General features: G+C 36.3%; 2 long non-coding RNA genes across 4 annotated transcripts; one reads left to right on the top strand and one right to left on the bottom strand.

The window, feature by feature from the left end:
- The first annotated feature begins 365 nt into the window (after positions 1-365).
- Positions 366-27,585, top strand: LOC127841709 (uncharacterized). Of its 3 annotated transcripts, none has more exons than XR_008031270.1 (11): positions 366-489; positions 1,100-1,165; positions 6,717-7,606; positions 12,572-12,720; positions 15,623-15,838; positions 16,247-18,325; positions 19,761-20,297; positions 20,883-21,093; positions 22,120-22,187; positions 23,477-23,606; positions 24,163-27,585. It is a non-coding gene; the product is annotated as an uncharacterized LOC127841709 (long non-coding RNA). The 3 variants fall into 3 exon arrangements; XR_008031271.1 differs by having other exon boundaries at positions 19,761-20,057; XR_008031272.1 differs by lacking the exons at positions 6,717-7,606; positions 12,572-12,720.
- LOC127841718 (uncharacterized) lies at positions 8,288-11,167 on the bottom strand. Its single transcript, XR_008031281.1, has 3 exons — positions 10,541-11,167; positions 9,465-9,565; positions 8,288-9,124 (listed from the first exon to the last, which is right to left on the bottom strand). It is a non-coding gene; the product is annotated as an uncharacterized LOC127841718 (long non-coding RNA).
- Positions 27,586-27,754: the final 169 nt, after the last annotated feature.

The raw sequence follows: 27,754 nt of genomic DNA on the forward strand, positions 1-27,754 counted from the left end.
GCATATATTTTAGATGTGTAAAGGCCTCTTTATAGCAACATATGCGTAATACAATATCACTGAAGTATGTTTAATAAGATTATTTAACATTGACAGTAATTCAATATCTTGATGTTACTCTGTTTTGCAGTATACAAGTGTGCTGTGAGTCCCACAGGTGACAGGCTGTACATCACCAACTACTGGAACAAGCTTCACACCCTGGCCAGGGATGGCACACTCCTGGCTACATACACAGACCCAGCACTAGAGTACCCATGGGGTCTACATGTGACCCCTGCAGGCCAGGTGCTGGTCTGTGGATACTCTCTCGCCACTGTACAACAGGTGGGCTGGGAGGGAGAGAGTAAGCTGGCAACGCTGGCTACTCAGGAAGATGGAGTGAGGAGCCCATGGTTAGTCTGCTACAGCAGCACCACATCATCCATCATTGTGGGACAGAAGTGGGTCGACAACATCCTGGTGTTCAGAGTGGAATAGTGTGTACATGTATGTATTAGTTGTTGTAATTAGTGATTAGTATTTTAATTACAATGTGTTGTTTAGCATACGAACATAGTAGTGTGTGATGTTACAATACAACATTAAGTGTGTAGTTAAAGATACAAATGATTTATGTTAACATATTGTTATTTAATTACACAATGTGAGGGGTTTTGTTGGAACATTAGATCTAATGCATATTATGTTATGTTGTCATAACATTTGTGTCATTTTGGTCCTAACATTTAGTTCTTGTAAACTGTGCATGAAAAAACAAAGCATTTTAACTGAAAATTTCATATTTGTACATAGATGCACATGTACATAGCAACTGAGGCTATTTTTAGACTTTCATTTCTATAAACACCATGCCATGTAAGAAATGTATATGGATGAATATTTTTTAAATAAAATATTGTTTAAGTAATCTTTGGAGGAGCATATATTGATATTTTACGCAATGTTTACAGAAAGGTAACACTTGATGTGAGATTTATTAATTTGCCATATTTTATGCTGTTCAACATCTGTTATTGATTTTCATTACATTTATATAAATTTGTGTGAGTCCTAAATAAACATACAAGAAATACATCAAGCTATTTTGCTGCTCCAGTCGCTGCTGAGTCAGGACAAGGATGCTGAGGATGTGGTGGACAAGGATGACCTGAATACACAGAAGGTAACAAAGACGTTTTAATTATCAGGCCTTTTCATGGCCAATTTGGGAAAAAATGCAATTTTGGGATTCTTATTTTTTCGTGCGAAAAGTCCATTGATTTCAGAAAAACTAATTTAATATAACTATTTCTAATACTTAAAATTAAAAGAATAAAATCATATTATGCTAGTAATATACTTTTTTTTAGATCTTATTGAAATATAATTGAGACGTTTTAATCATAAGGCACTTATTATGCCCCCCTTTTGAAGAAGAGGGGGTATATTGTTTTGCACATGTCGGCCTGTCAGTCTGTCGGTCCTTCTGTCCGTCCACCAGATAGTGTCCTGATGATTACTAAAGAACGGTAAGGTCTAGGATCATGAAACTTCATAGGTATATTGATCATGACTGGCAGATGACCCTCTATTGATTTTCAGGTCACTAGGTCAAAGGTCAAGGTCACAGTGACTCAAAATGGTAAAATGATTTCCGGATGATAACTCAAGAATGCTTACGCCTAAGATCATGAAACTTCATAGGAACAATGAACATGACTGGCAGATGACACCTATTGATTTTCAGGTCACTAGGTCAAAGGTCAAGGTCACAGTGACTCGAAATAGTAAAATGGTTTCCGGATGATCACTCAAGCATGCTTACGCATAAGATTATGAAACTTCATAGGTACATTGATCATGACTGGCAGATGACTCCTTTAAATTTTCAGGTCACTAGGTGAAAGGTCAAGGTCACAGTGACTCGAAAACAGTAAAATTGTTTCCTGATGTTAGCTTAATTATAATTAGGCCTAGGATCATGAAACTTCATAGGTATATTGATCATGACTGGCAGATGACCCCTATAGATTTTCAGGTCACTAGGTCAAAGGTCAAGGTCACAGTGACTCGAAATAGTCAAATGATTTCCGGATGATCACTCAAGCATGCTTAAGCATAAGATTATGAAACTTCATAGGTACATTGATCATGACTGGCAGATGACTCCTTTAAAATTTCAGGTCACTAGGTCAAAGGTCAAGGTCACGGTGACTTGAAACAGTAAAATGGTTTCCTGATGTTATCTCAAGAATAATTAGGCCTAGGATCATGAAACTTTACAGGGTTCGACACTAAGGCATGTCCGACAGACATTGTCTAGTAAGATCGGTGGTCGGGCTAGTAAAACTGTGGGCTAGCTTGTCCGACTGGTCGTACATACAAAATCTATACTGATTCATATCACTATAACTAACCGTAAACCTTTTTCTCTTAATGTGTAAAATAACTAGTATCCATTATTTACATCAGAACAAAACTAGCGTATATAAATAAACGCGGAGCAGTCACATGATTCATCGCTATTTTTAGACGCGAAGGAGAGCTTCCCACAGAAATAGCTTGTTTCCATTGGTAAAGTTGTCATGAATATTAACCTTTTGCATGCTGGGAAATATGTAGTCAGCTAAAATGTTGTGTGCTGTATTTCTAAAATTAGCATTTTCTTCAATTTTTTACAAAGAATACTATCAGAATAGCAAACAGTTTGGATCCAGATGAGACGCCACGTTCTGTGGCGTCTCATCTGGATCCAAACTGTTTGCAAAGATCTTCAAAATTCGGTTCCAGCATTGAAAGAGTTAATGATTTTCTGCAGTGTCGTAGAACTTTACATCATGTTTTTACGACTTCTATCGAAAATCGGTATCGTCAATGTAAACATTTTGGCGTAGCAGACGAGAGAATGTAATTTAAAGAATGGCTTTGTTCAAGATTGGATTTTCGTCCGACAAATAAGTTAATAAAGAAGAATCCTACAGTAAAACTGACACAGATTATGATGGAAAAGGGCCTTGGAGCTGTGGTAGCATGGAGCACAGCGGTCAAGGAGGCCAGAATTTGATAACGTTAAATAAATGTCACCTGCTGTACGGACATCATTTGTTTAACTGGTGATAAACAGTGAAATTACAACAAACAATTTATGTTGTTAAATAGTTATGCCCCCTTCAATGAAGAGGGGGTATATTGCTTTGCTCATGTCGGTCGGTCCGTCCACCAGGTGGTTGTCAGACGATAACTCAAGAACGCTTAGGCCTAGGATCATGAAACTTCATAGGTACATTGATCATGACTCACAGATGACCCCTATTGATTTTGAGGTCACTAGGTCAAAGGTCAAGGTCACTGTGACCCGAAATAGTAAAATGGTTTCCAGATAATAATTCAAGAACGCTTATGCCTAGGATCATGAAACTTCATAGGTAGATTGATCATCACTAGCAGATGACCCCTATTGATTTTCAGGTCACTAGGTCAAAGGTCAAGGTCACGGTGACCCGAAATGGTAAAATGGTTTCCGGATGATAATTCAAGAACCCTTATGCCTAGGATCATGAAACTTCATAGGTAGATTGATCATGACTAGCAGATGACCCCTATTGATTTTGAGGTCACTAGGTCAAAGGTCAAGGTCACGGTGACCCGAAATAGTAAAATGGTTTCCGGATGATAACTCAAGAACGCTTATGCCTAGGATCATGAAACTTGATAGGTACATTGATCATGACTGGCAGATGACCCCTTTTGATTTTCAGGTCACTAGGTCAAAGGTCAAGGTCACAGTGACCGGAAATAGTAAAATGGTTTCCTGATGATAACTCAGGAAAGATTATGGCTAGGATCATGAAACTTCATAGGTACATTGATCATGACTCGCAGATGACCCCTATTGATTTTCAGGTCACTAGGTCAAAGGTCAAGGACACAGTGACAAAAAACATTTTTACAAAATGGCTGTCACTACAACTTAGAGCCCATATGGGGGGCATGCATGTTTTACAAACAGCCCTTGTTTTATTTAATTTTTTACTTTGTGCATCAAAATAACTTTCTTGTGTTCACTAATTATTTTCTGATAAAACCTGATTAAACAGTTACACGACACAATTCTGTTTACGGTATTTGCTATGTCATTTATGGTCTAGTAGACATCAGATTCGGGCTAGTACATTTTAAGAGGAGCTGGTCTGATGGTCTGGCTGTAAAAAAAGTTAATGTTGAACCCTGCTTTAGAGGTATATTGCTCATGACTGGCAGATGACCACTACAGATTTTCAGGTCACTAGGTCAACGGTCAAGGTCACAGTGACAAAAAACATATTCACACAATGGCTGCCACTACAACTGACAGCCCATATGGGGGTCATGCATGTTTTACAAACAGCCCTTGTCTTAATAACTGTATCTACACATGTGCAGACATGTGGTGTCACCAATGAACGCTTTTAATCCACACTTGGAGATCGAATGCCTAATTCTCTTTTTATGCCCCCCTTCTAAGAAGAGGGGGTATATTGTTTTGCTCATGTCGGTCCGTCCGTCCGTATGTCTGTATGTCCGGTCTGTCCACCAGATGGTTTCCGGATGATAACTCAAGAATGCTTAGGTTAGGATCATGAGACTTCATAGGTACATTGATCATGACTCGCAGATGACCCCTAATGATTTTGAGGTCACTAGGTCAAAGGTTAAGGTCACGGTGACCCGAAATAGAAAAATGGTTTCCGGATGATAACTCAAGAACGCTTACGCCAAGGATCATGAAACTTCATAGGTTCAGTGATCATGACTCGCAGATGACCCCTATTGATTTTGAGGTCACTAGGTCAAAGGTCAAGGTCACAGTGACCCGAAATAGTAAAATGGTTTCCGGATGATTACTCAAGAACGCTTAGACCTAGGGTCATGAAACTGTATAGGTACATTGTTCATGACTCTCAGATGATCCCTATTGAATTTCAGGTCACTAGGTCAAAGGTCAAGGTCACAGTGACCCTAAACAGTAAAATGGTTTCTGGATGATAACTCAAGATCACTTACGCATAGGATCAGGAAACTTCATAGGTACATAGATCGTGACTTGCAGATGACCCCTACTTATTTTTAGGTCACAAGGTCAAAGGTCAAGGTCACGGTGACCCGAAACAGTAAAATGGTTTCCGGATGATAACTCAAGAACGCTTATGCCTAGGATCATGAAACTTCATAGGTACATTGATCATGACTCACAGATGACATCTATTGACTTTCAGGTCACTAGGTTAAAGGTCAAGGTCACGGTGACTTGGACACAGTAAAATGGTTTCCGGATGATAACTCAAGACTGCTTACTCCTAGGATCATGAAACTTCATAGGTACATTGATCATGACTCGCAGATGACCCCTTCTGATTTTCAGGTCACTAGATCAAAGGTCAAGGTCACAGTGACAAAAAACGTATTAACACCATGGCTGCCACTACAACTGACAGCCCATATTTGGGGCGTGCATGTTTTACAAACAGCCCTTGTTAAAGAAAGAAAAACGCTTTGCGTATGGGTCCGTTTCAGATACCCATAAATACGCCAGAAAAAGACCTGCTTATGTATTCCCTATGTATTAAGACTGCAAAAAAGATGAGGTGGGAAAGAAAAGTATTAATTTACTTAAGATAAAATATCCTCTTTACTTGTTTGTATAGTGTAAACTCATATAATATATTCATCCGAAATTTCGTGGTCAAAAAGACTTTTACGGACATATAAGTTAACTTTGTGGATTTCTCAGTGCAGAAACATAAATGATGAATTTGTGTCAGTTACTTTTCTGTGTGTGATAAATTTGTGGATCAGTGAACCCTTAAAATCAACAAAAATAATGTCCCTCAAATAATAATGGTTTACAGTGTAACCTGTGTATTAAGAATGTTGAAGATGAAACTGACAAGAATGATATTATTTAACAAAACATAAAATGGCGTCTTTTATTGTGTATATCATGTTTATAGCAGGACTTGTTTTACTTGAGGATCAAAAACTCAAACTCTTCTTCAGCTCGATGCTTTCCAACTTATCATACAGGAACCTCAGTTACACAACACTCTGAGAATTTCTGTCATCCTCATAAGGCCTTGAGTTTTTATAAAGTTGTGAGATATTTAAAAAAGCTTATAAATATGATTACATTGGAATACATTTGTTCTCAATAAGAAGGACCCCGGCCTCATTCCCAGCACAGTGTAATAAAAGCTTTAGAGTTAGTTTTCATGCATGCAATGGCAACAATGTAAGGTTGCATGGGAAAACAGGACTTAATGCATGTGTGTAAAGTGTTGTCCCAGATTAGCCTGTGCAGTATGCATACTCCATATTGGTTCGCTCAACGTTACAGCTACTCGCTCAGCAAAGAAGACAACTGTCTGGTGAAAGGCTGGCCATTTACAGTCCAGTGATGTGGGGGGGAACGCGGCCTTTCCATGTCTGGGGATTGCATTAAAGTTAAAAATATTAATTATGAATTGACAGATTAATAAAGTATTGACAAACACTTTAAATGATGTTTGAGTACGATATGGTTTGATTGAATCAATTGTCATGTTATTTTGGATAAGGAACCAGTGAAATGCCAAGTTCAAAATTCATGAGAATGAAGTTTTGCCTTTGAAAAACTTCAACTCTTATTAAGAGACATGGTTATGTTATAGATTGTAATATAAACCTTTTGTACCAGTTCATATTTGCCATGTTTTCAGGAGAGCCCCGGTTTTGATATTGAGTTGGTACGGCAACAGCACCAGTCGGGCCTGCACAAGCCTCAAGTCAAGCACGACCCCTCCCCTGACCCCTAGCTTCTCCCATTTGACTTCCAGCTTCAAAGGGTCAGCATCGTTGAACAAATTCCTCCTATAAAAAATTTTGAGCACAAAGAGTTTTCACACATGGTTCTCATCAACCACAATTTTCGTGTCGAGTGATCCGCACTTGAGTCTGTTTGGTTTGTTAGACCCGAGTGCCAGAGATGGGACAACCATTACAGACACAAGGACTTATTGCAGCAGTTATGGCAACATGTACAGTCAGTTCTCAATGTTGGACTTCACAACTAATATCACGATAAATACAAAGTTGGATAACTCGTTCCATTCTTTTTGGGACAAACAATACAACGGAAAGTAACAAGAGAAAATCAAGGAATATTTGTAGAGTTTTAGTCGGAAGCGTTTGCTTACCACTGGCATACTCCTGGACAGTCGTAACTTTACGGACAGTCCCGGTTTGTCCTCACAGGTGTCCAAACTGTCCAAAGAGAACGCACTTTTGACGCAGTTGCTAACTTAGAAAGGCAGCACCTACTTTGTTGTGAACACTCAGAGCATCCATGGCCATGCCTCAGGCGGGAAGTTCGACCAACAGCTGAAACAAGATGCTAAAGGTGAACCCATCAGGGTTTGTAACTTCCCACTCCAATCCTTAACAGCCTGGCATTGAGTCGGCGCTTGAGAAGGCGTTGAAAAATGACAGCAGTTTTGTTTTGTGGTCCAGTATGCCCTTTGGCTTTCAACCTGATGTTAGGTAGAACTCAAACTGGGCCCTTAGCAATATCAGCGAGGCTAGAATGTCATCTCTGCATCTTGAGCTTCAGGTGAGACCTTACAGTGTTATTTATTTGGTCAAATAAATTGAGGAATCTAATCTCAAAAAGTCTATTCCATATTTTTTTATAATTACTGGCTTAATTCCCAATTAAATGATTGCCAAAACAAATACTCCCGTCTGTAGATCTGCCGCGGAATCATATGGAATTCTATGGAAATCGTTAGATGGAATTCCGTGGAGTATTGGCACTAACTTTCCATCCGATTCCATGCAATCAATGGAAAAGTGAAAAAAAAACAGAAGAGGGACTTGATATGGGATGGAATTCCATAAAATGCCGTGGAATTCCATAGAATTCCGTGGCATTCCATAGAATGCCGTGGAATTCCGTAGAATGCAGTGGAATTCCATAGAATGCCGTGGAATTCCATAGAATGCCATGGAATTCCATAGAACGCCGTGGAATTCCATAGAACGCCGTGGAATTCCATAGAATGCCGTGGAATTCCATAGAATGCCGTGGAATTCCGTGAAAAGCTATGGAATTTAATAAAAAGCTGGAATAAAATAGAAAAAAACAGATTATAGATTAAAGGCATTTCGTTGATTTTGAAAAACAAATGTGAATGTAACTAAAGGTTTCATCATAGAAGTTAAACAAGAACAAGATATAGCATCAATCATTAACCACACACATGCAGTCACAGTACATATTCAAAAATGAGTGGTTTTACATTTTCATAAAGTACCTACTCTCTTAACCACAGGCATGCACACACACATTCAAAAACACATCCATAAACATGCACGCATATACAGGTGAGAAAAGAAAAACTTATAAAAGGCACAATATAAAACATAGAAGTAGAATTTTACATTTATCTTATGACAAGTATACATCATTTCTCACATATGTTCATAAACACACACAATTACATGCACACACACACATCACGCAGAATTGTTCTTGAGTTTTTTCTCATAAATTTTAACGTTCAACAACTGTTCCTTATTAATTCTAGAACACTTTCAGTATGATAACAGAAGTTCAGTTTTAGTTGATGTGTTCCAGTACAATTCTAGAAAAGTTCCGAAGGTTAACTTCAAATATTTAAGTCTGAAACCAACTTTCTAGAAAACAAATTCCCATGCAGACAGCCAGTATTCAAGTACTGAGCATAGTTAATAATAATACATAACAAATTAACAACTGTTGTAAATTTGTTATTTATTATACTATGCTCAGTACTGTTGAACACGGACTTTATTCAATTATCCAAGTTTCAAATTCCTAAATTAAAAAAAATATAATAAATTAAGACAAAAAACAAACACAAAATATAATTCACAAAATAAATAACTGGTCTTTTTTATACAAGAAGTAACCCAAATAAAACATGTCACCAGCCACAGACTGCCAGGCTTAACACAGAGGCTAGTTTTTAAAAATGTTTGTCCAAGTCTTCCACTGCCATTTTCCTTTTCTTCTGAGAATATTGAACACCAGTCACTGTCTCCGGGTTCTTTTTGGTATGAGGTACATTGTATACTGCTCACATGTGCTCTACAGAATAAAAAATCATAAAAATGTCTAAAGCAAAGAGTTATTTACATTCAAACTATAACAAGAGATTGCAAAGCAATATGGTCCCCTACCTGTTAAACTTCACTATTTTAAGTTTGTTAAATATATTTGTTGCCATAGCAACCAGAATTCTTGTATTATAAACAACATGAAATGACGTGCAAAATGTCCTTATTGTCATCTGTTCATGTTTCAAGTTTCATGAAAAAATACTTAGAACTTTTAAAGTTATCACAGGATCCAGAAAAGTGTAAGACAAAATACTTTCAGGTGGTTAACATTAAATAACTTATCTAGCCCAGGGCATGACAATATTTACCATGAATGTGTGGCCCTGTAAGTCCTCTAGGTGAATGCGCTTAAAGAGCGGCTTTGCTGTTGGATTATTTCCCTGCCAAACTCTGCAGTATCTTCCATCAACTGGTCAATGGTAATTAAAGCACGTAATGAAAATGTATATGGAACGTAATTCATGAATTGTTTTAAATATTAAGTTGTTAAATGGTCTATAGAAAGAGATCTAAAAACGAAGTGAATACATCGCAAAGCACTAAGCATAACTTAATTTGTTGGTATGATTAGTACAAATTTATTATTGCTATAATTAGAATGATGTGTAATTCTATTGGTATGAAAATGCACACTCAGATACCTAAAAACCAATTCCATTGGTTTAATTTTTTATTTACAAGCAAATTCGTTGAATTGATATCCCCCGCCAATATGCTTCTGGACACATAAGTATTATATTTCACACTCAAACAAGCATTTTTTAAAGATACAAAGGGCCATAACCCCGTTTTTAACAGATGGTGTACAATGCCATTTGGCGTGCATCATCCTCTTATCCATATATATACTCGAACCAGGTTTCAATGAAATCCGCCAAAGCACTTCCAGGATATGGCCTTGGACACACAAAAAAGCATTTTTTCAAGATACAAAGGGCCATAACTCTGTTATTAACTAATGGTGTACAATGTCATTTGGCATGCATCATCCTCTTATCCATATACATACTCACACCAAGTTTCAGTGAAATCTGCCAAAGCACTTCCAAGATATGGCTATGGACGGGGGATAATAATAAACATTAACACCATTAATGAGCATAGAGTGCTCAACATGCACAGTACAAAACTTCCTTAGCCTCAGTTCTATGACCTTGCATGATAAAATTCCGATACTACATTCAACGTTATTAATTTCTCCACATAGGTCTTATTACTTCCTTTTTCAACCTGCAAACTCCACTAAATGAAAATTTGGGTGACAGCTGCTTTTAAACTAATATTTGCCATACTAAAACCTCAAATATCACATAAAAAGGTCTACAATAATGTCATAAGAAGATTAAATTTAAAGGAATATTTATAAATAATAAAAATCACAAACCTTCAGTTGTTGTTCTATTCCTAGACAGACTGCTCAAACACTGTATGCATCACTCTTTAACAATATTTCATGTCACTTTCCAAATGATATAAATACATAAGTATTTTAAAAAAGTGTTTTTAATGGAAAAACTAATGAACTCTTCTGTTTGTTAAATTTCTTTAACTTTATTTTAACAAGTTAAACCAGTACATTTTCCACCATGTTTCATGTTTCAATCTAACAGGTAAACTTTCTGTATTTGAATTCAGCCAATTAGAAAAGGCTGTTATATCTTATAACCAATAGATTTGCAGCAAACATACCCAACATCTGACTCACTGCACAAGTTGGGCTTATCAGATAGATTGTTATTTGACAACCTGGACTGGCTGAGTTTGATATTGAGAAAAAACAGTGTGTATACCACATGGACAGGGTTAAGGAATTTAAACTTGTAGAAATTGCTTTGAAAGTAACAACTACTCCTACTTCTGCAGAACTACTACTTTAATTACTACAGCATCAACAACAACACCACCAACAACAACAGCAACAATAACAGCAGCAACAACAACAGCAGAAACAACAACAACAGCAGCAACAACAACAGCAGCAACAGCAGCAGCAACAACTGCTACTACTGCAACAACTGCTACTACTATTGCTACAGAAACTGTTAATGCTACTACTTCTACTACTACTACTTACTGCTACTATATCAATTACTACAACAACAACACCTACTACAACAACAACAACTACTACTACTAATATAGCTACTACATCTACAACTACTACTACTACTGCTGCTGCTGCTATCGCTACTATGAAGTCTATTTGGCTATTTGTAAGTGTAAGGTGTTCTATATGTGTTCTTATTCCCCATTAGAACTTTTGTAGAACTTACTGGTTCTTAAAGCATTCTAGATGTGTTCTAGAACTAAATTTTAAAACATTTTTAGAAATTTCTTGACCATATTTTTTCCTTGAAATGTTCTAAAAAGGTTCTTGAAATTATTGGTACAGTTTAAGTCCTAAGCCATTTTCCGCAAATGTTCTGGATTTATTCTAAAAAACTGTTTTGGAACAATTCCAGAACATACGTTTTAGAACACAAATATGGAACAGTTCCAGAACTGTTCCAATTTCTAGAACAAATTTATAATTATCTTTATTGCATTTTCTTTTAAATACAAAATACATGATGCAAATAAATTCATACATGTATTAAACTACAAATACATTTCAGACAACCAGCGAAAAATTTTCTAAGTTATTTTCCATTGATTTCCATCCAAAAAAATGTATAAGTTATTTTCCATAACGATTTCCGTTGATTAAAATGGCTAAGTCCAACTTTCCATGGTGTTTTCCATACATTCCGTGGAAATGCATGGAATTTTAGTCGAGATTCCGTGGAATTCCATAACAGCTTCAGATGGAAAATTGGCAAGTGGATGGAATTCCATCAAATTCCATGGATTTCCATCGATTTCCGAAGAATTCCATAATATTTTCTATAGAATTCCGTAGAAAAGTGCTAATGACTATGGCAGATCTACAGACGGGCTGTTTTGAATGGGTTGTGACATTGAGTTCATTTCCTTATTCAGCTCTATAAGTTGAACATTTATATTTATAGCACTGATTCTAAATTTTTAAGTATTCGTTAGCAAAATGTTGTATTGCGTCATATTTAAAGTGGTATAGTGTCACGTCTAAAAGTGCTGAAGTTATTCCTGTTTTTTTAATGTACAGATAAATATGGCAACTTGCTACATAATGTACTTTACCATGTTTTCCTCGCTGTTTAAAACCCCAAAATTTTGATTTAACATGTTGCTGCGCGTTATTCAATATTACAATGCTATTGTGAGTGCTAACTGGCGAAATATAAATCATTATGCAATCCTAAATATAAAATATAGACTCAATGTGTTGCATTAAAAAGCAGGTGTGTTAAGTAAGGTGTTTCAACATACATTGTCAAGGCATATTCATTTGTCACTAAAGACACTATTTTTAGTTTACTTTCCATTTCCTTTGCAGAAAACATTAAAAGCAAACAAGACAAACATCATGAATGTTTAGGCAATCCCAATCCACTTATACTACAACTCGCTCAGGAAATTCAGCACGCCACCTTTTAACATTTTCTCACAAGGCGCTAAATCAACACTTCCAACAGCTGAGCCTTGGTGAGTAAAACTTTCATCATGACGAGTCACTCAAGATGAAACAATCAGTTCCACAGATAGAGCAGACGCTGAGTGACTCGTCTGTTAACGTGACTGACCTCCATATGTTGCTCTCTAATAATGTGAACCTGGCGCCTGAGGAGCAGTATAGTCCTACATTCCCAGTTCTGGGTGGTGACTTTGGCGTCAAGACTCACACAATCTCTGGCCCTGTCGCAGCAGAAACAAAAACAGGAAGTATTTCAGCTGCACTCTGGGAAAACAGGGCTTAATGCATGTGCCTCAAGTGTTTTACCCACAAAAGCGTGTAAAGTCTGCCCAAGCTAATTTGTGACCACACTTTCCGAATAAACCTTAAAACAAAGAATTCCATAAAAGCTTAAAGTGTCGTGGCTGATAATTTTGTGCAGACTGTACAGGCAAATCTGGAACAACTTTTTACGCTTATGCATTTAGCCCAGTTTTTAAACAGTTTAGAGTTGCACATTTAGTTCACGTTACATCAGCTTTTTTCTGACCTTTCTGTAGAAAAGTTCCTATTACTGATCAGAAATTTTGTGTTTTTTAAATTGGTCAAACTGACTAAATAAATACATATAAGAGTTGATTTGACATCAGTTTTAATCATAAAGGGTCAGGGCATATTTTCATACATTTTTGTGCAAAAATTAAGCCTCTAAACCAAAAGGTTTTTGTTTTGTTTTCCACATGTATATTTACAAAATTCCCCTTGCATAAATTAAAGAAAATGCTGGTTATTTTAAATTAAACAATTATTGAAATGCAGTCAACATTCTATGAAATAATTATCTGCATTTATTTTTAAATAAGGATATCTATAAATTAAAATTAACCACCTGTCCATGTTTTAAGTATACAAATACGCGCTGGAGTAAGAATATGCCAGGTTTTTTTTGGGGTTGTGGGGGAAGGGGCCTTTAGCCCTTATGTAGGGGAAATTCTACGCGGGATTTTCCACTTTGGGGAAAAAATGTGCGCGTGGGAATTTTCGCGGCATTTCCCTTTTTGGGGGGATTTGTTTACTTTCTCATTATTACAATACATGTGTACATGTTTGAACTATATTCATTGTTTTTTTCATAATTTATTACGTTTGGCAAGATTAAATTAAAATAGAATTGAGATAATATAATCATGAGACACATCTTTCTATTAAAAAAATTTGGAGGGGGGGGGAATTTTTGGTCCTGAAAGGGGAAAAAACCAGCCTAGTTTGGTGGGGGAAGACGCCGATATTCGGCGTCTGTTATATATGGTAAAAAAAACTCTGTATGCCCTGAAGATATTTATTCATTATACCCCCGTGATGATTGGGGTATATAGGGTATATAGGAATCACCTTGGATGGATGTCTGTCGGTCTTTGTAAATGTCTGTGGCCTGTGGGTGTTCACTTACAAATTTAACGTTCAGCATTCAAACTTTCAGGTATTTTCATTCTCATATGAGGTTGTGCATCTACATTTTGTATCATATTTCACTGAAAATTACAACACTTAGACAATCTATAACATCATGCGACATATTATGACTTGCAGAATTGGATGATAGTTTACGTTACAATAGTTACAACTTTTTGTTTGACTAGAAAGCAATGATACCTTTTTAGTTTATAGTATTTTTATACAGATTAGAAGATGTAGTTTCTTCTAACAATTAAAAAAACAACATATTTTGCTTTGCGATATGGTCAGCCACATAACTTGTTAATTGAATGGTCATGAAATAATTGTTATTAATGATTATAGTATGGCATCAGTCAGTGCCTTTTTTAAAGTTGTAAGTTTTCTGGAAGGGGCATGATTCTGGGCTATTTTTCCTTTTTATGGAATCACAGTTTTTTTTTTCAAATTTGAGAGTTTTTTGGGTCACAATTTAAAGAAGTTTGTGACTAGAATTTTCGCAAGTTAAGAAGTTTGCTACTAATTTCTTCACTATAATTTAAATTCGAGAATCATTTTTCTTTCACAAAATGAATGGGTCAAAGGATGATACAAAACATGACACAAAACACGTCCTGTGATCGGATTTGTGTTTGTGGGCAATTGGGTAATATGCTTACAGAAACTTGTGTTTTCCCTCAACATATCAAACAAAGTTTATGATAGCAATTTACTTGGAATAAAATAATTTCTTGGTATTGGTTACTGCTAAAATGTAGATGTTTAGGCGTCACCAAAGAACTAAGCAAACTAGTGTTGTCAGCGTGTAGTCTTTAAGGGCAAGTGGCCTATAACATAATTAAAATCCAATGTATATGAGCAGTAAAATATATGGAAAAGTAAAGTGATACATATAATGAGTACAATTTAGAAACAATGTTAAGAAGATGATTTTCTATTATTTTTTGTTTTTATACAGGAAAAAAACTTCTTGAAAATGGGGCATAATGCATGTGCTTAAATTGTTGTCGTTGTCCTAGATTAGCTTGTGCAATCCACACAGGCATATTTGGGACAACAATTTCATATGTGAAGTATTTTTGTTTAAAAGAAATATCCTCTTTATGAAAATCCAGTCTAGTCAAAAAGTGTCCATCCTGATTACCGGTAGCTTGTGTGGACTTCACATGTTAATCTGTGACAACTATTTGTAATATTTAGGAGCCGCATATTGGCTAATGAAATTACATCATTATGAATATACAGGTTGGTATACAGTGTTTTATTAGCCAACAATGTTTTAATACGAAACGGTTTGATTATATTAATTTTCGTGCTATTGAGGACAATAAACCAATGAAATGCCAGATTAGAAATTCATTAGAAGGAAATGTTGCCTATTAAACACCTTCATAACCAATCAAGAGGCATAGTTTCGTATAGATTGTAATATAAACATTTTTTACAAGTTCACATCACCCACTGTGCTGTTGTTTTCAGGACAGCACCACCTTTGATATCGAGTTGGCCCAGCAACAGCACCAGTCCGGCCTGCAGGAGCCCCAGTCCAGGACGACCCATCCACTCCCCTGACCCATAACTCATCATACTTGATATTCGAAAAAATGGGGCCTTATGCATGTGCTTAAATTGTTATCACAGATAAGCCTATGCAGTTTGCACAGGCTAATAATGGACAACATTTTTCTCTTTAAGGTATTTTTTGTTGAACAAATAATCCTCTTTATGAAAATCCAGACTAGTCAGAAAGTACCCTCCCTTATTAGCTTATGTGAATTTCACATGCTTATCTGGGACGACACTTTCTAACATTAGTGATCCCTATATTGGCTTATGAAAATACATTTCTAGAAATGGAGTAAAGATTATAGATATAAATTTACAGATAAGTATAGCATTAGCCAACACTTTTCTTGTTTTAATACAAAATGACTTAATTGTATTTATGTTTATGCTATTAAGGACAAGGAACCAATAAAATGCCAGAATAGAAATTCATGTTTTTGAAAACCTTCACAGCCAGTCAAGAGGCATAGTTTGTTATAGCTTGTAATATACTTTGTTACAAGTTCCTATCACCCACTGTGTTGTTGTTGTTTTCAGCAGAGCACCAGCATTGATATCGAGTTGGCCCAGCAAGTGCACCAGTCCCGCCTGCAGAAGCCCCAGTCCAGAACGACCCTTCCCCTCCCTTGACTTCTAACTCCTCCCCCTTGACCGCCTGCCTAAAAAAGTCAGCATCATTGAACAACTCCGTTGTGCAGGAAATTCTGAGCATGATTCTGTTCTGAACAAACGCAATGCCAACGTCAAGTTGTCCACACATAAGCCTGGGTAGTTTTGTTAAGCTAGAGTTCCCCGTGGGCCTGAGAGGGACGAGTGTTACAGACACGAAAAGTTATAGCAGTAGTTATGGTAACGCTAACAGTCAGTTGTTGCTGTTGGACATCACAACAAATATCATGAAGAATAAAAATTTCAATAAGTTGTTCCAATCTTTATGGGACAAACAGAAATTGAACGGAAGAAAATCAAGGAACAATAAAAGCGTACGCTTTCCTAGTGGGATCCATCTGCTGTTGATAGTTTGAACAATAGTAGGGTTACGGACTGCCCCAGATTGTCCTCTCAGCGGCCTGAATATCATAATAGAACGGACTTTTGGCAATATTTCTGACAAAGAAAGGCAACTTGGTTGTGAATACCCAGAGCACGATACATCCGTGCTGACAAAGAAAGGCGGTTATGACTTGGTTGTGAACACCCAGAGCGCAATACATCAATGCTGACACAGTAAGGCAGTAATGACTTGGTTGTGAACACCCAGAGCACAATACATCCATGCTGACACAGAAAGGCAGTCATGACTTGGTTGTGAACACCCAGAGCACAATACATACATGCTGACACAGAAAGGAAGGAATGACTTGGCTGTGAACACAGAACACGATACACCCATGCTGACACAGAAAGGCAGTAATGACTTGACTGTGAAAACAGAGCACAATACATCCATGCTGAAACAGAATGGCAGTCATGACTATGCTGTGAACACCCAGAGCACGATATATCCATGCTGACACAGAAAGGCAGGAATGACTATGCTGTGAACACCCAGAGCAAGATATATCCATGCTGACACAGAAAGGCAGTAATGACTATGCTGTGAAAACCCACAGAAAGATATATCCATGCTGACACAGAAAGGCAGTAATGACTTGGTTTTGAACAACCAGAGCAAGTTATATCTATGCTGACACAGAAAGGCAGTTATGACTTGGCTGTGAACACAGAACACAATACACCCATGCTGTGAACACAGAGCACAATACATCCATGCTGACACAGAAAGGCAGTAATGACTTGACTGTGAGCACAGAACACCATACATCCATGCTGATACAGAAAGGCAGTAATGACTTGGCTGTGAACACAGAGCACAATACATCCATGCTGACACAGAAACGCAGTTATGACTTAGTTGTGAACACAGAGCACAATACATCCTTGTTGACACAGAAAGGCAGTAATGACTTGGCTGTGAACACAGAGCACAATACATCCATGCTGACACAGAAAGGCAGTTATTACTTGGTTGTGAACACAGAGCACAATACATCCTTGTTGACACGGAAAGGCAGTTATGACTTTGCCGTGAACTGAGAGCACGATACATCCATGCTGACACAGAAAGGCAGTAATGACTTGGATGTAAACACCCAGAGCACAATACATCCATGCTGGCACAGAAAGGCAGTAATGACTATGCTGTGAACACCCAGAGCACAATACATCCATGCTGAAACAGAAAGGCAGTAATAACTTGGTTGTGAACACAGAGCACAATACATCCTTGTTGACACAGAAAGGCAGTAAAGACTTTGTTATAAACACTAAGATATCCATACATCCATGGGGTGTGCCACAGACGCAAATTACGCCCACCATTTTGAACAAGGTGCTTAAAGTGAACACGTCTGGTTTTGCTATGAGCACTTAGCACTCCGAGTTCAAAAGGCCTCACATTGAATTGATGCAAGAGAAGGCTTTGAAAAATAACAGCAGTTTTGTTGTGTGGTCCAGTACGCCCCCCGACTCGCAACCTGAAGAAAGCAGAACTCAAACTCGTCTCTTAGCAATATCAGCAAGGCCAGCATGTCCTCTCAGCTTCTAGAGCTTCAGGTGAGACCTTACAGTGTAAATTATTTTGTTGAAATTGGGGCCGAAATTTAGCCCCATTCTTATCTCAAAAAGTCTATATTTATGATAACTGGCTTAAGTTCTCAATTCATGGTTTCCCGGAAGAAAAAGAATGTTTTGATAGGTTGCAACATTGAGTTAATCAGAACTCAAATTAAGCCTTTAGCAATATCAGCGAGGCCAGCATATCAGCTCAGCTTCTTGAGCTTCAGGTGAGATCATACAGTGTTATTCATTTTGTCGAAATTGGGGCCAAAATTGAGTCCCATTCCTAATCTTAAACAGATCATTTTTTCCATTATTACTGGCTAAAGTTCTCAATTCAAGGTTTGACCCCAAACAATGTTTTAATAGGTTACAAATTGAGTTTGAGTTTGAGTAGTGCAAAAACTACAAACATTTTCTCAATTAAATTCAAAACACTATAATTTTTTTACGAATTGTCCCAATCCAAAAACGTAAAAAATAACCTCTGCACAGAGCTAGTCCCTAGTTATAGCACATTTAAAGTTTTTTATCAGAATAACTGGCTTAATTATACCCCCACAAACAAAGTTTAGGGGGGTATATATGAGTGAATTTGTCTGTCGGTCTGTCTGTCGGTCCGTATTAAGTTTCCGCTCTCTAATTCAAGTAGTTTACATCCAATCTTCACCAAACTTGGTCAGAAGTTTTATGGAGATGATCTTAAGCCCAAGTTAGAACATGTGCCTCTCTTGGTCAAAAACTAGGTCAAGGGGTCAAGCATGGTGTCCGCTGTTTTTGTGAAGACGGCATGCAAAATATTATGTGTCAATGCGGCATGTGGGGGTATTCGTCAGGTCTTTGACAAAGCTCTAGTTTGTTTATTTCACTAAGTTTAATTACTATTTTGAACTCACATCTATTGTTTCTTATTAAATACCATACAGTTGTATTGTCTCACATTAAAAGTTGTTAAGTCTGAGGTATAAGTCATAAACTGTCACATTTAAAGATGTGCAGACTCACACTTAAGTATGTAGATTGTAACATTTATAGTTGTGTTGTCTCACATTTTAAGTTGCTGAGTATCACATTTAAAATTATGTAGCCTCACATTTAAAGTTCTATAGTCACACAATTAAAGGTGTACAATCTCACATTCTAAATTGCTCAAGTTATGCCTGTTTTTGATTTACAAAAAATAAATACACAACACATTTATAACACCTTGCTACAAAACCAAAAATTCCAATTTCAAGTTGGTGCGCGTAAAAATTGATACTACGTTACTCTGAGTTCTAATTTGTGAAAAATTAATTGCAATATTCTAAATATCAATTATAGGCACGATGTTTGGCATTTAAAAAACAGGTCTGTAAAGTAAGGTGTTGCAAGGCTTATTCATGTGTCCCTAAACAATCCGGTTTTAGTTTACTTTCCATTTCCTTTTCAGTGAACTTTACGAGCAAACATGACTAACGTCATTAAAGTGAAAGTCGATGACAACCCCCTTCTTGCACAAATACTACAACTCGCTTAAGAAATTCAGCACAACGACGTCTTGCGTCAGACTACCAAGCCTCCTATCAATATCTCCTCCCATGTTGGCTTCAGCAACACTTCCAACAGCAGAGCCTTGGTGAGTTGGACTTCCGTCTCAGCATCGATGTCGCTTAGCAACAATTGGATGATGGGCGTCGACAAATTAGACCGGACAAGTCGCTCAAACTGAAATGATCTGATCTAACAGGTAGAGCAGGCATTGCGTGACACGTCCGTTAATGTGACTGACCTCAATATGTTGTTCTCGAATAATGTGAACCTTAGGCCTGGAGAGCAGTATGCGATTGACACCATTCAACAACAGTTGTTGTTGGCATTTCTCAGGTTTGGGGTGGCGACTTCGGCGTCAAGACTCGCTCCATCTCTGTCCATGGCCCAGTTGCAGCAGCAACAGCAGCAGCAACAGCAGCAGCAACAAGAAAAATAAGTAGTATCTTAGGGGTGTTCTGGGATATGGGGCTTCATGTATGTGCTTAAATTGTCATCCCAGATTAGCCTGTGCAGACTGCACATACATTAAGCCCTATTAAAGTGTCATCCCTGATTAGCCTGTGCAGACTGCACATACATTAAGTCCTATTAAAGCGTCATCCCAGATTAGCCTGTGCAGACTGCATATACATTACGACCTATTTTCATAGAATGAGGCTCATATAGTTGACTTTACATCAGTCCTATTTCTGCATGATTGAGGAGAAGCTCCTAACATTAAATGTGAATTATTTGTTTTTAAATTGATCAAACTTGGTAAATAAATAATAAATAAAAGTTGATCTGATATCAGTTTTAGTCATAGAAGGACGGTCAGGGCATAGTTTTGTCTATTTTTTGGCCGAAATTCAAACCCTGAACCTAAAGTTTCTCCTTGCATAATTAAAATATCTGCTCTAATTGAATTGTTGAATTCTCTTAAATTTTAGTAATAAAATATTTAAATGCCTTCAGCACATTTAAAAATTATTTTCTTAATTTATTTTAAATATTTAATTAAATTCCTGCATTTTGTTTTAAGAGCCTGTTTCTACAGGAACCTATGCAATCATAGATCGGTACCTAGCTGAACAACATGCTCTCTGGTCAGCTGGGCCCAGACGCCCAGGGACACCTCCTGGCCCAGGACCTTGGGACAAATGTTCAAATAGTACTACCCACAGGATGAAGCCACTCTGAATCCGGGGCTCCATACTTTCTTGGCCAGGGGACAAGACTACCTCGTCAATAAGGTACGTTGGTAATGTAATTTTCCATGTATAATGTGTAGTGTTTTACTCCAAATGTCAATGAAAATAGTTTGTGTTTGTTTAATATTGATAAAACTCTATCCTGGCTGCTAACTTAAATAAATCATTTATGTAATTGTAAACTATTTATAATAGCTGCCATTTGTATTGCCTTGAAAGGGCTCGGTGGGGGTGAGAGCATACAAATTTGTCCTTGTCTGTAATTCTCCCTGTCCTTCCTTTCATCCTTCCTTAAGTCCCAAAGGGACATAAAATGTTTGTATCAAGTGTTTAGTGTATATCTCATTTGTATCAAGATCCATTTAACATACTTTATTTCTTAAATATTGTTTTCACTCAAACAACATTGATTGACTTCTTATATAACTGAAGCCATTTCAGAATGCAATTAATTTTTTTTGTTTACAGGGACACATTTCTGGGATGCGCTTTGATCTTTTTTATGTCCCCGACTATAGTAGTGGGGGACATATTGTTTTTGCCCTGTCTGTTGGTCTGTCTGTTTGTGCCAACTTTAACATTTTGCAATAACTTTTGCAATATTGAAGATAGCAACTTCATATTTGGCATGCATGTGTATCTCGTGAAGCTGCACATTTTGAGTGGTGAAAGGTCAAGGTCATCCTTCAAGGTCAGAGGTCAAAAATATGTGGCCCAAATGCTCATTTTATTTATAATTTTGCAATATTGAAGATAGCAACTTGATATTTGGCATGCATGTGTATCTCATGGAGCTGCACATTTTCAGTGGTGAAAGGTCAAGGTCATGGTCATCCTTCAAGGTCAGAGGTCAAATATATGTGGCCCAAATCGCTTATTTTATGAATTATTTTGCAATATTGAAGATAGCAACTTGATATTTGGCATGCATGTGTATTTTATAGAGCTGCATATTTTGAGTGGTGAAAGGTCAAGGTCATCCTTCACAAGTTCAAGGTCATCCTACAAGGTCAAATGTCATATAGGGGGACATTGTGTTTCACAAACACATCTTGTTTCTGTTCACAGAGGCCTTATACTCACAAGTTCAAGCCCAGTGAGCGATGTTCACCAAATCCTACTCTACATCTCAATAGGTAAGTCACCTTGCCATTGCAAAAGAGTTCACTGTGACAAAGCATTCAGGAGACCCAGACATTAAAGCCTTAAACTTTTTGATGCAATAAAGCTTTCACAAATGCCCAATAGGTATAACCCACTACAAACTGGGTTTCTGCTCTTCAATTAATTGACCAGTTTATCTAATCTAAGTTTAAGGGTTCAGCCACACACTACTTTATCTTATAAAGAAATGTGAAGAAAATGCAAAAGTTTCAAGCTAAACCCTCAAATTTGCATTTTAAATTTAACATCCAGAGTTATATTAAAACTCAAAACCACAACAGCAATAACATGAAACAATTTATCAGCAGGTACCAACATATTTGACTTTAAATCTTGACAAAATCAGGTTCCATATTAACTGTTAGTATGGTTTTTAAACTAACATTGAATTACGAGGGATCAGTGATGTTCGTAGCTTTTAGTTTATGGGGGTATATAGGAGTGAACTTGTCTGTCAGTCTGTCTGTCGGTCAGTCCGTATTATATGTTTAAATATGGGTCATGCCGGGTCAAAACATAGGTCACGGTGTCACTTAGTGCGTTTTAAACATTCAGCATGTTGTCAGCTCTTTAATTCAAGTAATTTTCATCCAATCTTCACCAAACTTAGAAGTTTTATCTAGATGATCTCTTGGCCAAGTTTGAACATGGGCCATGCCAGGCCAAAACCTAGGTCACGGGGTCACTTAGTGCGTTTAATGCATTGAGCATGATGTCCGCTCTCGCTCTCTTATTGACGAAGTTAACTTCTGATCTTCACCAAACTTGGTCAGAAGTTTAATATAGATGATTGTAGGCCATGATTGAACACTGGCCCTTCCAGGGAGATCAAACTAGGTCACGGGGTCACTTATTGCGTTTTACACATTCAGTATGGTGTCCGCCCCATTTTTAAGTACTTATCAACCCCTCTTCAACAAACTTGGTCGGAAACTTAATCTAGATGACCTTTAGGCCATGTTCGAATATGGGCTATTCCGGGCTAAAAACTAGGTCAAGGGGTCACGGGTGCGTTTTACATTTTCAGCATGGTTTTCCCTATTTCAGGTCCCTTTCATCCCCTCTTCATGTGGGGGTATTCGTCACGTCTGTGACAAATCTCTAGTTTGTTTGTTTTTAAGTTAATGAATGGCTTTATGAGAGAGTATCAAGTGTGTTGCCAGGGTTAAACCCGCATTTTGATACTTGACAATTTTAATGAAATGCATATTAAGTCTTAAAAATTGTTGTCTTAATTTATACATGACATACTAAATTGCAGAAACCCGGATAGCAAGGCGTTGAGTTTGTTCTTGAAGCATTTGCACCAGAAGAAGTCAGCATCTTGATATTCTGGAATCTCCATGGTGAAGGACCCTCAGTCTGTGAACAAAATGCAGAGCGAACCTCAGGTGAGTGTTCAAGTCATGTGCATGTTTTTTTTACGCCCCCAAGTTCAGAGATGTGTGGGTGAATTTAGATTTACCTTTGTCTGTCCATACGTGCATCTTGCTGTTGGATTTTTATGCATAGTCTAAACTCGAAAAGTAGTGTTTCTAGTGTTATTAAACTAAACATATTTTCCATACCATACTGTGAATTTGCCTACTTGTGTATTTTGAATTCGTTTTCCTTGAGATATGTGGAATTTTGAGACAAAAGCAAAATGTGGGTGAATGGTGGCAAACCCTTTCACTACTTCAAAACAAAACATTTTATTCCGATGGCAAAATGTATATTCATCAAATCACAATCCAAATGGCTTGGTAATAAAAAGAATACACTTTTTAATCATTTATTATTAATTATTATTTTATGAATAGTCTCAGGACTATCATTTTCTCGATGGATTCAAATCAGATTAGTTGTATCATTCTGAAATACCAAGTGCTCTGCGTGTTCTTTTTTCCATCGGTATCAAAGATAAAATGAAAAACTGACATTTACAGTAACAAGTCTTTTTTTCAGATGCCTTTTGACGAAATCAAACCATCCAATCAGAAACACAGACTGCATGTCACAGCAGTTGTTACCATATTGACCCTAGTCAAACGTAAGAAGCTCAGAGATAAATACTGATTTAGTTCTGCTAGTCTCTACATACCTCCTGGTTTGGTCAGCACTTACTCTGACTCTTTGAATATTATGACAGATGGAAATGAATGACCTTGTTCAGATCGAAATGGCAGAATGACACATCACAAGAATTCAAGCGAAAAGCCAGAAATCATATCAACAGCCACATTTTGTATGTCACCCGTCAAGTTGTATTCAAAGACGAACAATAGTTTCTGCTCTATTGTGTATGTGACCAGTCAAGTTGTATTCAAAGAAAAACAATAGTTTACGTTTTATTTTTTATGTGACCAACCAAGTTGTTTGTATAGGTCCCTGGTTTAACAAAGCATTTAAAGTATTTTTAAATTGATGAAACTTTCACAACAGATGTTGATCCTGATTATGGTAAATAAATGGGAAATACAATGTTATCAAAGATTTGTTAAGATTGCCAAAGCTGTTTAAATGATGCTGGTAACTTGAACAAAATTGAAAAAAATATTGGAGTGTTTTCAAGCTATAAGACATGTTTCAGTTGTCTGTTTTAACCCGTAGATATAGATAAGCTAGTGAAAAATATTTGTTCAGAAAGAGGTAAAATGTTTACGCTTCAGATTTTTATCTATCAACCTTATGAAAACAATACTAGTCAATTGGCTCATTCGGGTCGGTTTTCGACCATGAATCTTGTTTAGTAGCATACTATGTATTTCATGGGAATATAAATAAATTCTGGGTGAAATAATTTAATCTACCTTAAATAATCGATTCTGTATTTACTACTAGTACTTTGTTGATTTAAATGGATATTGTATGTTAAATGATTAGAGTATGACTCTTGTTGAAAAGCTTTAAATGAAACTGTGAATTAAAAAATAAATATTATTTTGTTTTAGAGTTTTATGAAAAATGGCAAAAAGATTGTTAAGTTGTGTTGTTTGAGTGTTAAAATTTGTTTTTGGACATAATAGTTTATTATGCTTTATGGTTGTATATGTACATGAAGACGACCAGATTGTATCCTCTTTAATCAGTGAGTAATTTAATCAAGATTTTTTGATCACTGTATCAAGTGTATATGTTGCCATTTATACATAGAGCAACTGTAAAACAATTGTATTTTAAATGTAATGTATCCATGTATTGTTGCCATTTTTATAAGATAAACTCACTGTTAACATTTATTTGTACAAACCATTGTTTAAAAAACATTTCTTGTGTCAATGCTAAAATATGTATTAAACTGTTAAAATAATGCACAGTAACAACTTCTGAAGAGAAAAATATACTTAAGGCAATAGAAACACATTGTTATATGAAATGCTTTTTATTATTAACACCTACTTAAAATTTGTTTAATTTTGTTTTACATTATCTGAAGAAAAAATAGTGCCTTGTAATTTGAAATCAGTCAATGAAAAATTAAGGGAGTGTTGCCATATGCTAACACTAGTCAAGAAATGCAATTGTCTCTTTAAGTAATACAACAGAGCAAAACAATTTGCTTAAACAAGAGCACCGCATAAAGGGTGCCATGCTCGGCTACGGGTGCAGTTTTGAATAAATGAAAGCTTGTCAGAATTTATTTGAGAGGTCACAGTGACTTGACCATTGACCTAGTGACCCCAAAATGGGTGTGGTGTGTAGAACTCATCAATGTGCATCTACATATGAAGTTTGAAAGTTGTAGTTGGAAGCACTTTGATTTAGAGCCAATGTTAAGGTTTTAGCACGACGCGGACGACACGACGAACTGACTATGACAATACCTCGGGTTTTCTCCGAAAATACCGAGCTAAAAATAAAAACTAAGATGTCTGCTTTGCATTTTTTTAAATAGACACTTATGAATGTGCTTATATTAAACATGAACAGTATTGACATATTGCTTATGATAAAGTTTGACATTTTATTAGTTTTGTAACGGCGTGTTTCACCTTTCACATTGACCATCCCACAATCCCACATTTGCTTTCAGTGGGGCCAGTTTCTGTAAATCTTCCACTACAAGTTCAGCAATTGTTTTATGACCAGATTTTCTCATATTTGGGAATGTTCATATTTACTTTTTATTGAATGCATGAAACATATTTGTTCTGTTTTTTAATAACTGAAAATAGCTTGATGTTTGTAAATTGTGTGACATGTTTATCAAATTGATACATAGAAAAAAAAACATTTTGCATTTATTTGTATTTGTAGCTAAACAACACATGTTACCAAATACAAATTTAAGTATTTGGTATAAATATATAATGATTGTGCTATATTCGTATTACCGTATGAAATGCAATTTTAATTATAATGTGTTTATATGTTCGTCTACTCCAAATAATCCAAATAATCATTTTAAAGAAGTAAATATAGGGTAATAATGTCTATGGAAAGTACCCGTAGGCACGTTTCAATTGCTTGTGTACCTCATACGGATCAGCGTCTTTCTAAATTATTGCATGATTGTTAATGCCTTTGTCTGATTGTGTAAATATCTTCAAAGATATTTGTTAAGAGGCTTTAAATATTTAAAGATAAACTAGCATCTAAACTTTAACGGGGCATCTTTTGCATTTATTTTAACGTGTTTATATTGGTTTGCTTACCGAGTTTAATATTGTCTATATTCGTGCGTAATTTTATTGTGGTTGTTTTGTTAAGACAAAGCCCATATCACTAATGCTGTTGTTTTTGTTTTATGTTATATGTAAATAATTAAACATCTTTATTTTGGTGATATGTATTTCCCAATCTAAGTGTAATGTTGCATTCTCAATGAAGTACATTGTTATACACGTGGAATAGTATTGCTAAGTGACAATTTGTTGTCTTTACAAATAAAAACCGCAAGGATTGTCGTATCAATTATATAGCTTTCCCCTATTGAACTGGTGTAAAAACGTGACCGTGAGCTCATTTTGTTTTATGTTAACTGCCAATATATATATATATAGAAAGAAATTGTTCAAACAATGTAAAAAATGTGTATCTTATACCCTAGCGCTTTCGACTACACGTCTTCTTCAGGGGTGTATACAGATATGAGTTAATGATTCCCCAGTGCGAATGCACAATTGAGGTTAACTTATTGGCTTTCAGTAATGTTTTTTTTAGTTATGTGTCGTTTTATTTTTGTATTTATTTATGCATATTAAAATTGTGTTATAGACTGACGCCCGTACTATAAATTATATCGATGTTATAATGAAAAATATTATAATTTGCAGTGAACGTTTTGCATTCAGTATTGTGTCATATTTATTTTTCGTTTTATGATTATGTACATACACCTATTAAAATTGTGTGTTATAAAATGGCGCTTACAATGTTTATTATATCGATTAACATTTAAATGATTAAAATGGAAGTTAGAATTTAGCGTAAAGTTGTTTTATTTTTTATATGTGTCGTTTTTATTTATTCCATGGGGCTGAAGAGTATTGAGTCGCCTTATATATATATATACATATATACACATACACAAACATATATATGAATATTTAATATA

Source organism: Dreissena polymorpha, chromosome 8, assembly GCF_020536995.1.
Source record: "Dreissena polymorpha isolate Duluth1 chromosome 8, UMN_Dpol_1.0, whole genome shotgun sequence".
Classification (NCBI taxonomy): Eukaryota; Metazoa; Mollusca; class Bivalvia; order Myida; family Dreissenidae; genus Dreissena; species Dreissena polymorpha.